This window comes from Centrocercus urophasianus, unplaced genomic scaffold (assembly GCF_019232065.1).
Source record: "Centrocercus urophasianus isolate 14NV4802_14NV808 unplaced genomic scaffold, USGS_Curo_1.0 seq_16, whole genome shotgun sequence".
Taxonomy (NCBI): Eukaryota; Metazoa; Chordata; class Aves; order Galliformes; family Phasianidae; genus Centrocercus; species Centrocercus urophasianus.
Window position 1 is genome coordinate 26724624 of NW_024884711.1, and position 13072 is coordinate 26737695.

A 13072-nucleotide genomic window follows, 5' to 3' on the forward strand; every position below is an offset into this window, starting at 1 on the left:
GGGGGGGGAAGAAAAGATTAAGGAGCAGAGAGCAGATTCTGTGCAGTTATACTCTGAGTTCCCATCCATCTCCACCTATTGTAAAAATATTTAGTTGTCACAATGAAAGTTAGGCACAGGGACTTTATCTTCTCTTTGGTTTCTGGGCATGCATGATATACTAATGAGTATATCTAAGGCTAGGTTTTCTTAGCTCAAAAGTGCAAGCAAAAAAGTGATATTTTTTAATGTGTAGTAACATGGGAATTAAAGGAAGTTTAACTCAACATGTTTTATTCATAAAAAGTAGCGCTACTTGTACAAAAGTCGCGTGCATAATGGCATGAGGAATAATGTGTTGGGGCTTGGCCCAGCTGGCTGCCAACCTCACACCAAGTTGTCTACCTCTCTGCCTTGCCTCAGCAGGCTTGAGGAAGGGAAAAAATATGAAGAAATAGGGAGATCAATTACACCACAGTTATACCCCATCTCTTCAGTGATACAACAAGCAGGGCAGGGTGGCTGCAGTCAGGACAGTTCGTTGCATAGCAGTTCATTGCTGCTGCTGCTCCTTGTTCTCATCTGCTCCATCGCAAGTCCATCGCAAGTTTGTGGTACAAAGGAACTGGGTTAGTGGGCAATGTTAGTGGTAGGTGGATAGTGGGACTAGACAGTCTTAGAGGTCTTCCTCCAACCTTAATTATTCTATGATTCTAAGTCTTCCATGGGCTTTGGTCCCTTCAGGAACAACTGCTTCATCACTGACCATCTCCTCTTCCTGTTTCCATTCTTTTGCTTTGAGTATTTTGTGCCTTTTCTTAAATATACTTTTGAAGTTGTGCCCCAGCTTGGCTGATGTACCAGCTGCATCCTTCAGTGGGGCTTATGGAGCTGTATGAGATGTGGTGTCTGCTCAGGGCAGCCCCAGCCTCTCCTCGAGGAGGCTACACCTGTAGCCTCTCTGCTACCAGCAGACTGCCACCTATGCTCAATGCAGGTACACAGCGTGTATGTCTTCATTAAAGCTGGTAGCACTTGTGACGGTGACCCCTTTGGGAGGTATTACTGGGGACTTTCTGGGAGCAGTGAATGCTGGTAAGTAAAGACAAAGGCCAGATAGATTTTCTAATTTTCCCAGTGCTGAAGGCACAGAAAACTAAATGCTTGCTTTCCTCACGCTTTACATTTGCGAGCCAAATACAGCTGAAACAGTCCAGAACTGTACACGTAAGATTTAGTATGGACTATTAGATGGAGGCTGCCATTCCTCTGTGATTACTGAATTTTCTATTTCATGCCTTTGTAGTTACACGTGGAATCATTAAGCATGAAGCCTGCACAGCTTAGCCTGAAATGACTGTGTGCTGGAAGTAGTGTTGCTAATTGCTGTTACTGTTGCTAATAGCTAAAGAAAGACTGGTAGGATCACAGGAGGAAAAAAAGAAATTTGGTATTTTAACCAGACTAATGCAGATTAAAACATAGCTAATAAGCCTCACATGAAAAGCTTATATTTGAATTACAAGAAAATGACATTTCTAGAAATTAGTATTCCATTTAAAGTCTTGTTTGTTCATCGCTTTATACAATGGGACCATGTTTTTAGGGTATTCATGATAGTAAAAATAAAAATATAATAAAATGTTTTTCATTTTTAAATAAGATTCTGAATGTTAAATTAATACAGGTTGCATCATTTAAAAAAAAAAAATTGATTTTTTTTTTTTTTTTTTTTTTTTTTTTCATAACCTAATATGAGATGGCTGAATTTGTAGATTTATTGCTCTTTTTGTCATGGAAGTAGAAGAATAAATTTGAGTTCTGATATATTTTTTTCTGTTTTTCTAATTTTATTTGCTTACCATAGAGTGCTTTGCGGTATGTAGCAAGGTCTTCATTATTTTACGTCTGTGGTTTGTTGCTTATGAGGGAACATAGTGATAATTGGTAAACCGAATATTATTTACAGGATTTCTGAAGTGAATTCACAGGGAAGCAAACCACATGACATCTGGATGGTGGGAGGGATACTGTAGAACAGTAGAAGTAGCTGTTTATGAAACTTGCTTTCAGAAATATTTTCTATTGTCAAAAAGATCGTTTTGTACATTACTGAACATCTGTTTAGAACAGCCGGATAGATAACTTTCCTGTGAAGAAATATAGAAGAGTCAGCCCTCAAAATCCCTGAGGATCGACTCCCTAGAAACTTGAGACATGAACAGAACAAGGCCTCATAGAAATTAATGTTCCCAACAGCGTTCTGTTTCAAACCTCAAAATGCATTTCTCAGATTTTTCAGAATATTGTAATAAGAATCAATATAAAAGGACTTGAACTGCTAATTACTGCTTCATTCCAACTGGTCTTCTGTCTCTGCTAGGCTTTCAGAGCACATGCAAATATTTCCACATACATTTATTTTTCTGGCATGCATGTATCTGAGAAATAAATGCATATCTTCATGTAATTGTATGAGGGTTGCTCCAAAACCAGTCTTTGCTATTTTGTTACATTGGCCCACAATATTGGAGACAGATGTTACTGTGGCAGTAGAGAATGAACCTTCCCACCAGTATTCCATTATGTTTTGTTGCTGTGTCACAGATGGCAGCACAGGGGCAGGCTGAAGAAATGGCATCTCAAGTGAAAGCACTCATGAAGTAAAGATGCATCACTGAATTCCTCTCTATGGAAAAAATGATACTCGCTGACATTCATATGGCCCAAGAGAATTTTTCAAATGCTTAGCAAGACCTTTTGCAATTCTGTTGGCCATAGGATAGAATTGCAAACATTAGAAATAAACATGTAGAGAAAATATGAAAGGAGCTTACCAAAGCAAAAATATTCCCATGGCAAATTTCCTTTCTGAAAAAGGTGAAAGAGATAGGAAAGCTGCAATTTAAAAATAAATTGCAGTAGGGAAATTACAGTACACAGAAGAAAGCAGTGACTGGCTCAGGAGAAAAAGGAGTGTAGTCTTTGTTAGCAGTGAATTTGAGTTCATACCTTGATGTCTAGAATGTGCTTTATCCTTAGATGATCAGTGTGAAATGCATTGTTCAACATACGTGTTGACAGAAACAGAAGTGTAAACTTTCTCTGCTGTAGACCTGGAAATGCAGTATTTGCATAACTGGCGTGAGATAAGCTTTCCTCTGAGGGATTCTGTTAGTTCTGACTTGATGATGATGCTATGGTTATGTGTTTTTTGGACCAAAACAGTCATATCTCAGATGAGAGCACAGCAGGGGACCTATTTCTACGTACAAAATGCACTCAACTGATCTGTCTGATCAATGGAAGGTTAACAGGATGAGGAGTCTCCCCTGGTTCTTCCCTTATAATCCAATAGTGTTTAGCTTGCGAAGCTGGGTTGATCCCACTGAACCTCATGCACGACTGAAATTGAGCATCATAGCATCCCATCTAGAAAGCCATCACTTTAGAATATGTCAGTTTCAATTAAAAGGATAAAAATGAAGGGCATCTCACTTTTTTTTTTAATTCTGACATTGTATTTATGTCTCTTCTGTGATTTATGCTAGTATCTTGATTAGTTTTACTCTTCTAGTGAGGGCTGCTCCAGGCAATCCAACTTTTAAGTATAGATTCACAGTACACAGCAGGTAATAAGATAAATTACCTTAATTCTGCATTTAAAGAAAAAAATCTTTCTATTCTCACTGGGTATGCCCTGAACTCTAACTCTAACTTCAAAAAAGTATTTATTATATTTTCTCGTTGCTTTTTAATGTAATTTTGATGTTAGAGATAAATCATGAGTTTGCTGTCATTAGGAATGAAACTAAATGCTGTATCACTGCTGCTGGAATCTTCAAGGATAAATCAAAAGAACTCAGTAACAACATAATTCTGTCTTCTAAATTGCTGACATGCTATGTTTCTGATATGACCTGAAGTTAGATTTGTTAATGGAATTCTTGCAAAAGAGGAAAATTTCCCCACGTCATTTACGTATTAACTCCGATAATTTGCCCTGTGAGGTCACAATTTGTTCTTTCCAACATCAGGTAGTTCCAAAACGTGAAATGAGCTCAGTTAGTTCTTTGGTAGCCAAATTTATTCTGTGGATGTGACTGTTAAGAGCACCAAGTATTTTTCTAAATTTCTAAATAAATCCTAAGTATTTTTGCATTGCTTTGGTTCAGAAAGACATTTTTTGCCTTTTTGTCCTCTGCAATATGAGTCCTCATTCCAGATAAATTACTCTTTTCTAGTGAACAAATAGTGAAATTATTGTCACTAAGGAAATGAATTAGAAAATTGGTAGTAGTTTCATGGAAAATGAGACAAGATTAGTTACCTTTAGTCTACCTGTGTTTGGGTAAGGCCAAGTAGAAGTCAGCTATGATTTTTGATCATCTTCAAACTGCCAACGTCCTTTTGATTGAAAGTTGATGCTGTAGGTGATGTTTAGTGTGTGTGCTTAATCAGTGAAGTCAGCAATAGAATATCAGACTTACATGCATGTCCCACATCTTTATGGGAGAACCTGCTCAAAGTTTTACTTTCCAGGAAAGTTTCCATCAGTTGAGATACTTATTGAGAACAATTCTGCTGTGGGATGCTCCTGACAGAAATGCTTGGATATTAATGGTAAAGATACTTCTGTTTCTAACACTGAAATTTAAGTACTCTGTTTTGGGATAAGGCCTGCAAATCATTCCTCCATGAGTATGAAGGACTATGAGTTTAAAATATATTCTGTTGCTTCTCTTAAGATTTTTAGCTTTCAAAAGCTACAGAAGAGTAAAAAAGAATTCCTAAGTGAATTCTGTTGTTGGTATGTTGCTATAAAGAACCTGCCTTAACTTGCAGAATAGGTACAATGAGCTAGTTTGTTATTTAGAAAAGAAAATGGGGGCATGGCATTTCATTATTTTAGAATGGATGTGTTGTTACCTAGAATTGCTTTGATTAATGAGGAAATACAAGATTAATCTGCTATAACAATTACACTATAAGTACTAGAGTGAACTTCATGTAAGAGATTTTTGAAGCTGATAAGAATCCGTCACGCTGGTTAATGTATTAAGATCTAGGGAATGAAGTTAAGATGTCCTTTTTACAGTGTTCTGCATTTGATTTTTTTGATTTGTACATTGTTTCTGTTTTGTAGTCAGATCTCTCTTCATCTTTCCCTTATCCTTCACCCAGGCTTGATCCAGTGTCTTCCCATGCTGTGTCCATCCACGCATCTCTCATTGTGGACCCCATTATGCTCAACATTTCTTTCTTGATCTTTCTTAATCTCAGCTGTTTCTTTTGTGAGATCCCTTCCTTCCCTATTGCTGATTCTCTTCCTTTGTACTGAAGAGTCACAAGGGCTCTATAACAGTAGATCTTTTCATGGTTAAATCTGATTCTTACTTCATTAGCATCAGAAGTTGGAAGGATTGCATTCTTCCAAGAGCAAAGCTTCTGTGATAGCTTATGAGGCAAAGCTGAAGCTTTGGAGAATTAAGAAACTTCACTGAGGCAGAACTGATCATGCTTTAGATGCTTCAGTTATCAGTGCATAGGCCAGGAAGAAGACCTGAAAATGTGTCACTTGTTAGTTACCTTGAAGTTAATAGGAACTGGCTTTTTAGGGGAAATGGACAGCGTGGGCACTGTAATTTTCACGTGTAGCAATAGCTGAAGCAGGTGTAAGCCCCAACTGTGGGTGGTTTGGAGGTGCCCTGCTGATTGAGTAACCATCTGGAAAAGGTAAAGTGCTGTTTGCCTTTAGATTTGGAGACCTATACATCTGATTTATTTCTTTTAAGCAGACATGCAGGAGGAGTGTTATACGCTATGCATGCTAAGCTATTCCTGTGTTTCTGCATAGAAACAGATGTTGAGAATACATTTTTTGCAGAGGATTTTGCTGTTTTCCTCCTGATGTACCATAGAATTGTCCTGGGTATTTTTTTTTTTCCAAAATCAGAGATTTCTGTGTAAACTGATGTCTTCTCTTAAAAAAAAAAAAAAAAAAACAAAAACAAAAACGAAAACAAAAAAACAGTAATAATAACCTAAAATCATTTTCATGATTTGTAAGAGAAACAAGATTGCTATGTTTAAAATAAAATAGAGAAACATTTAAAATCTTATGCTTTTCACTGAGATTTGGCATAATCCTATTTTCACTGTTTTTACACAGTGCACTATAATATTCCTTTTAACAACTGGCTATTTTGGACGCATTTTCTGTTGTGATTTTTTTTCTTTTGAAGCAGAGGATATAATTACTCTGTTACAGAATGGAAAGGGTAAGTGGAGAAGTCAATGTTAGATTCATTGTTTACTGATGTGTATCATACAGTCAAATACTTGCCTGCTTTGCTGGAATTTGCACTGCTTTTTCCGTAAACAGTGAAATGCATTTACTAAGTATATAAGACAGGCAAGATTTGACCTGCTGTGAAATAAGTATCAATACTGAGACACAAAAATGTTCAGCCACAAAACAGATTTATGATGTCATCTTGCAGTACTGTGCAAGAATGGTTTAATCTAAAAACTAGCACTGTCATAGCATACTAGAAATTCATATATTCTTAAGTATGTATATTGCTGTGAACTTAAGAGATGTGTGCAAGTGGCTAGTTATTATCAATAACCAGAGAGTTATTGCACAGAATTTGCTGATGTATGCTACAAAACCAAAATAACAAAAACCCCACAAAACCAACCAGTGACACAGCAGTGCCTGAGGTATGAGTTGCAACTCTTAGGATGCTATCAAAAGCTGGAATTTTTCTGTGAGCCACAGGTTCCTGGGTAGGAGAAGAAACATGGAAGTGGGAAAAAGCCCACCTTTTCTTTAGATAAGGGGTTAAGGAGGAAAAAAAAGATACTGACTTGCTGAAATTAAACAGCAGGTGATAAGAGAATTAGGAGAAAAAGTACAGCAGAAGGAAAAAAGGAAATACATGTGGGAAAAAAACCAAAAAACAAAAATCCCACCCAAACCGCAACAAAACAACACTAAACTAAGACAGTGTAGAAAGAGGAGTCTAAGGAGAAATGAGGCCAGTATACAGAAGACTATGTGAAAGGATGAGAACAGAAGGGAGAGAGATCTGAAGACAGAAGGCAGAGCAGAAGGGAAAGGACTGAGGATTCATACCACTGTCAGAAGGAGGCAAATCTGTGTGACTGATCTTTTTCTTTCCAGGACAAGAAAAGAGGCGATGGACTGAACGTTAAGACAAAGGTACAAAACAAATTTTAAAGCAGGCTGCAAGGGAATTTGGCTACTGAGAGACTGTAAAGCTGTTTTTACTGGGCTCATAGAAGTGCTGCTCTCTCCATGTGTTTTTGTCTAAATATCTCACAGCAGAAGGGCTATTTCCAGTGAAATGTTTGCTGACTATTTTGAAGAGCTACTACAGCATTTCAGTATGTCATCTTTCCTATACATCAGAGCCTTCCTGGGTGGTGAGTCTGGCTCACACAATGTTTGTCTGCTGCTAAGTTAGCTGAGCTATCACTGAACCACTTTTGATGATTCCTGATACACAGTCTGGACTCCTTGTGTTTAAAAAGAGAAGTGCTCACTTCCTTCACTGTTTTATTTGTGCCAAGCTTTTGGCCTTAACCCCTTCTGTGCCATGATGAGAAGTAGCAGGTTTGTACACAACAGGTCTGTGTCAGGAGCCTCAGAAAGCATAATACCTGTTGACTGCAAATCTAATAGAGACAGGACTGCATTTATATCGAGGTTTTATTTCAGAGTCCAATTCTGCTGCAGCGAGGTGGGTGTTTGGCCTCTTCTCCCAGGTAACAGTGATAGATGAGAGGGAATGGCCTTAAGTTGTGCCAGGGGAGATTCAGGTTGGATATTAGGAGAAGCTTAATCTTTGGAAGAGTGGACAAGCACTGAAATGGGCTGCCAGGGATGTGGAGGAGTCATTGTCCCTGGAGGTGTTCAAGAAATGGATAGATGAAGCACTGGGGGACATGGTTTAATAGACAGTATTGGAGGTAGATGGACAGTTGGACTAGATGATCTTCGAGGTCTTTTCCAAGATTAATGATTCAGTGACTCTATACTATCCAAAGCAGGACACCTGCAGCAGAATTTTTTTTTTTTTTTTTTTCCTGACTAAATCTTTATTTTTGGCCGAAATATGGGACCTTGGTGAATTATGTCAGCTGAAACTGAAGCTGCTGATCTGAGTCCAGTTATTCTTCTGTATAATCAGTTTATCTGTAAAAGAATACACAATTTTCTGAATACAGTGAAAGCTATTTATTATTTTCTTGTGCACATTTTCCATCCCTGTCCTTAGTACATTCTACCTCTGCTCCTTGCAGGATTGCAATCATCAGGGAGGTAAACAGGTGATAACTGCTTCATTTTCTGAACTGCTCAAGGGAGAGTATGCTGGTGATGCTGTTGTGGCTGCCTCTGTCCCACATTCCCAGTATGGACTCATCTGCCCTTGCCTTATCAGGATCACCCTCATGACCTCTCTTTCACTCTAATGCTGCTTTTTTTTTTTTTTTTTTTTTTTTTTTTTTTTTTTTTTTTTAGCAATCCCTTAATCCCTGTGTTGATAGCCACTTTCAGGTCAGGGTTGTTGATAGCAAATCAGTTAGCTGCTGGAGCACTTGGCACAGAGATTGGAAACAGCTCAGGTGCTGGTGTCCTGATATGTATTTCACACAGGCATTACCAAATTATTGAGACAGATTATTAGCTCTCTTCAGCTAGTATGGCTTAGTATTGGATGGAGTTTGTTGAGATCTTACTGCCTTGAGTAGTTTCCTCTCACTGTTTCTATTACTGGTATTTCTTCTTCCTCTGTGTCTGGTACATAGATACCTGTCAAGTTGAACAAAACCTATGATTGTTCAAATCATGGCTCACTTGCTGATGACCCGTAATACTTTCCAAAAAAATTCCTCCAGCTTAATTTTGTTAATCATCTGTGTGGAGTTTTAAATACTGGCATTCTACACAATCCATCTGTACAATAAAGACTTATAATAATATTACTCATTAAAAAGGCCTATAATTGGTATAAACCAGCCTGCTGGCAAGAAATCAATTTAAAAATATGGACTGTACTTGTGGAAATAAGGCATGTCCTTATAGTGTTTGGCAGCACCGTATTTGAAAGTACCCGCATCTATCTCAGCTCATTCAAACTTTATTTTACTCAAAGGTACTTTCTGTAAAAACTTCTCTTTCTCCACTCAAAAGAGACCTTCCTTCTGCAGTGATTAATGCTTCAATATCTTGCAATGCTTATGAGTCAATCTAAACGAGACAAAGCTAACTGCGCTTGGCTTCACATTTTCCCTTTGGTGAACTACTTATGCATAGCTTAGCCTTGGTATAAAGTCATATAAAGTGTCTGTAGTAGTTAAAATAATTATAAAGCTAAGTTTCTTCCTTATGTCATAAATTAATTGAATAAACAAATTGGTTCTAGGCCACTACTTGTGCAGTGCAGTACAGTATAAGGAATGGCTCAAATCCATCCCCAGTGATGAAATTGATTCCAGTGCTCCTACAATTGATCTCATGTTGCAGATAGGTGAATATTAAAAAGAACTTGGTGATTCTTGATGACTTCTCTTTAGTAAATATCTTACATCTGTGGAAACAAAAGTCAAGGATGGGAACAGATAGAAGACAATCTGCTTTTCTGTAGGAGAAAGGAAACAGATGATGGAGAAAACATAGAAATGTTCTAGGAAAAATAAAGTTTTTCTTTTTACAACCAGATTTTTTGAGTAGATAGCATACATTTCAGTGAATTAATTTACTTTAATTACTGAGAGATATTTTTATACGTTTTCAGAGTACTTAAGAATACTTCAGCGTTGCGAGAATCAGTAACAAAACTAGTTAAAAAGCATTTGCTAAATGTGTTCTGTTATATCCAGAAATGTCTGCTGTCCAATAAAGTATGCGTATTATCAGGAGGATGCTAGTAGCTTAACAACGTAAAGCTTGCTAGTTTGTGAAATCTTCGTATTTAATCATGATAAATATTCTTATATATTTAGCTGTTCTCAATGCATGTCAGAGATTTTGGTCTTAAGCAGCTGTTAGCTCCACTTGAATACTACATTTTTTTCAGTGGACAAATACATCTCTTCTTTATAAGCAAGAGAAAAAAGTTTGCGTTAGCTCCAGATAATTTGTTTTATAGTTCTATTTCATTTCCTTTAAGAATAAGTTTCTGAGAAGATACTTATTTTCATATCTAAACTGTTTAAAAATAATAAAGTTAAATCATTTAATTTTCAAAAAATGCAAGCAAAAGATTTTTCCACTTTTTTCAGTTTTCTTATTTACTTCATTCATTTGAAGGTCACCTATTCACCCACTTTGCCCAAAATCATAGTTAATTTTGTTCCTTCGCTAAGCTGCATTTTTAGGAAATTTATTATTCATAAAAGTAGTTCATCCACTTTTAGCAATTTTTATCTTTTCTCAGGCTATTACTTCACAAATGAAAATATTGCTGTCTTTGTGTTCAAGTGTATAAGTACATCTAAGGATATTTTAATGCAGTACTGAAGATTTGTTGATCAAGTCATTCATATTCTGTATTACAGTCAGAGAAGTACTGATGCAAATCTCAATGAAATTAACAATTTACACTTTAAAGTACAACCTTTTTGCTTGCCAGATCTTTTATGTTCTAGTGTATGATTTTTTTCTATTTTTGTGATCAAGTTCATAAGAAACACTTTCAATGCTTTGTATCAAGAGCTCTTCTTTTTATTGCATCACAGGTGACATTTATAGAACAGATCTTCTATATTTTTTGATAAATTATCAGTCACAAATAGTTTTCCTTAAAAACACTAGCTAGTAAAGCTGAGAAAGTTTCAGTTAGGCTAGGTAATTTTTTATTTGTATGAAATCAATTATTTGGTAGAATGACTCATGGAGCTCTGTGTAAGATTATCCTATGAACATCTAATATGCTATTGGAAAAAAAAAAAAAGCAGATAGTTCTTATTAAAAATTCTGAATTTCTACCTCCAACACTTTGTTGTATAAAAGGATGTATTTGTCCACTGAAGAAGTGTATTAAGTGGAGATAACTGTTGCGTAACACCAAAATTCTTCTTCACAAGCAATGCAGAAAAGAGGATGGGATGATGGGCTGCAGGTAGGAATGCATTCATGACTCTCACAACTTTATGATGGTCTCAGGTATACATAAAACCTTAGTAAGAGGTTTTTTCCTAAAATGGAATTTCTAAGGATAGTCCAGCAGAGGGCCACAGAGATGATGAGGTCCCCCATGACAGAACTAGGGATAATGGGCACAAACTGGAACATGGAAAGTTCCCCACGAACACGAGGAAAAACTTCTTACTGTGAGGGTGACAGAGCACTGGAACGCACTCCTAGACAGGCTCTGGAGTCTCCCTCTCTAGAGATATTGAAGACCTGTCTGGATGCTTTCCTATGTAACCCACTGCAGGGAGCCTGCTTTAGCAGGGGATTGCTTTTGATAACCTTCAGATGTCCCTTCCAATCTCTGTGATTCTGTGCTTGGGTGACCTAAATTCTGATCAAGTTACATCTGTGGGAGTTCTGTCATGAATTTGAAAGGGTTTGTGATTTCTCTCTCTGTTTATGTCTAAGAAGCATTTTTTCACTTAATAAATGCAGAAAGAAAAACAGAGTTAGGAAGGCAGAGATGGTGAGAGCAGGAGAGTAGTACTTTCAAGATGAGTAGGAAGAGGAGGATGTTCTTAAAATACAATTTGATTTGGATATAAACTCTTTCCCTTTCTATTTCCCTCCCTAGCCTTGTATCTTTCGATTCATTCTCTTTCCTTTGCAATTTCCTGAACAATTAATGCTGCAGTGGAAAGTGCCAAAAGTACTCATGGAGTGCTGTATTTCTGCTGCTGTTTAAAATACGTCTTAAGGAAGTAGCCTAGAAAATGTTCTCTTTTAATTACTACAGGCACTCCAATTCTTGAGCAGGAATTGAAAGGGACCAATGTCCAGCAGACCTAGCAAACCATTGCAGTACATTTCAGAAATAGTGTATCCCTTGCAAGACACAAATTAAACTGTACTCTAATGAATGTCTTAAACTTTCTACTTGGGATTAATATATTATTTTGTCTTCAGAGAAAAGTGGGCATTGAGTGAATCTGAAATAGATTTCCTGTCAGGAACTCAGCAGAACTTCAGAAAACTTCTGGGACGGATTACAACAAATACTGAATGTTAAATTTAACCATTTACTAATGTTGTGCTGTTTGCCATCTACTCAGAATTCACACACAAATCCATGCAAAAATGTAAGTAGAAGTATACTAATGCAAAAAAAACACTGTAAAGAAATAAAGATATAGAATTAAATGTAGTTGCAATGCATTTAAAATATTCAAACACTAATACTTGATCTTTCTCAAGACCTAAAAAAAGTGCCAAGAAAGGCAGAGCTTCTTGTCATTTGTTTTCATTCATTAGCATTAGTAGCATTCCATTTATGTAAGGTAATTGATTCATATGTTTTAATTGAAGAAACAGACTTATTTCTTTCCTGCAGTTTTCTGCACTTTCTGATTGTGAATTAAGGGATTTGACAACCTATTATAATGGTTGGACTGATCATCTGTACTTACAATGTCTCATTTTTTCACTTTTATACTTTCAAAGATGATGGGAATGGTAGAAGATATTAAATTGCCATACATACTGTGCAGCTTTAAAATGAACCATAGCTTCAACAACTCAATGAAACCACAGTAGGAAGAGACTTTTCATTCATAAATAGAAACTTGCATCAGAAATGAACATCTAAAAAAGAAAGTAAGCCTTGAAAATAATCTTATTTATGTGGCCTATTCAGTTGTATCTAGCCTCTTCTGTAACTAATGGTACAATACTGGAATTCCTATTATTTTTTTCCATAATGTAATGCAAGAACAAAACAAAATTGCTTGCACTGTAGGTGACTTTCAAGTGCAGAGATATTTGAGTGATTTTCAGTTCTTTTTTGAAAGTGATTAAAATTTTGAAATAAAATGTGGCTTTATTCACAAACTACAAGAATTTTATGCAGTTATTCTAAATTCTAGTGAT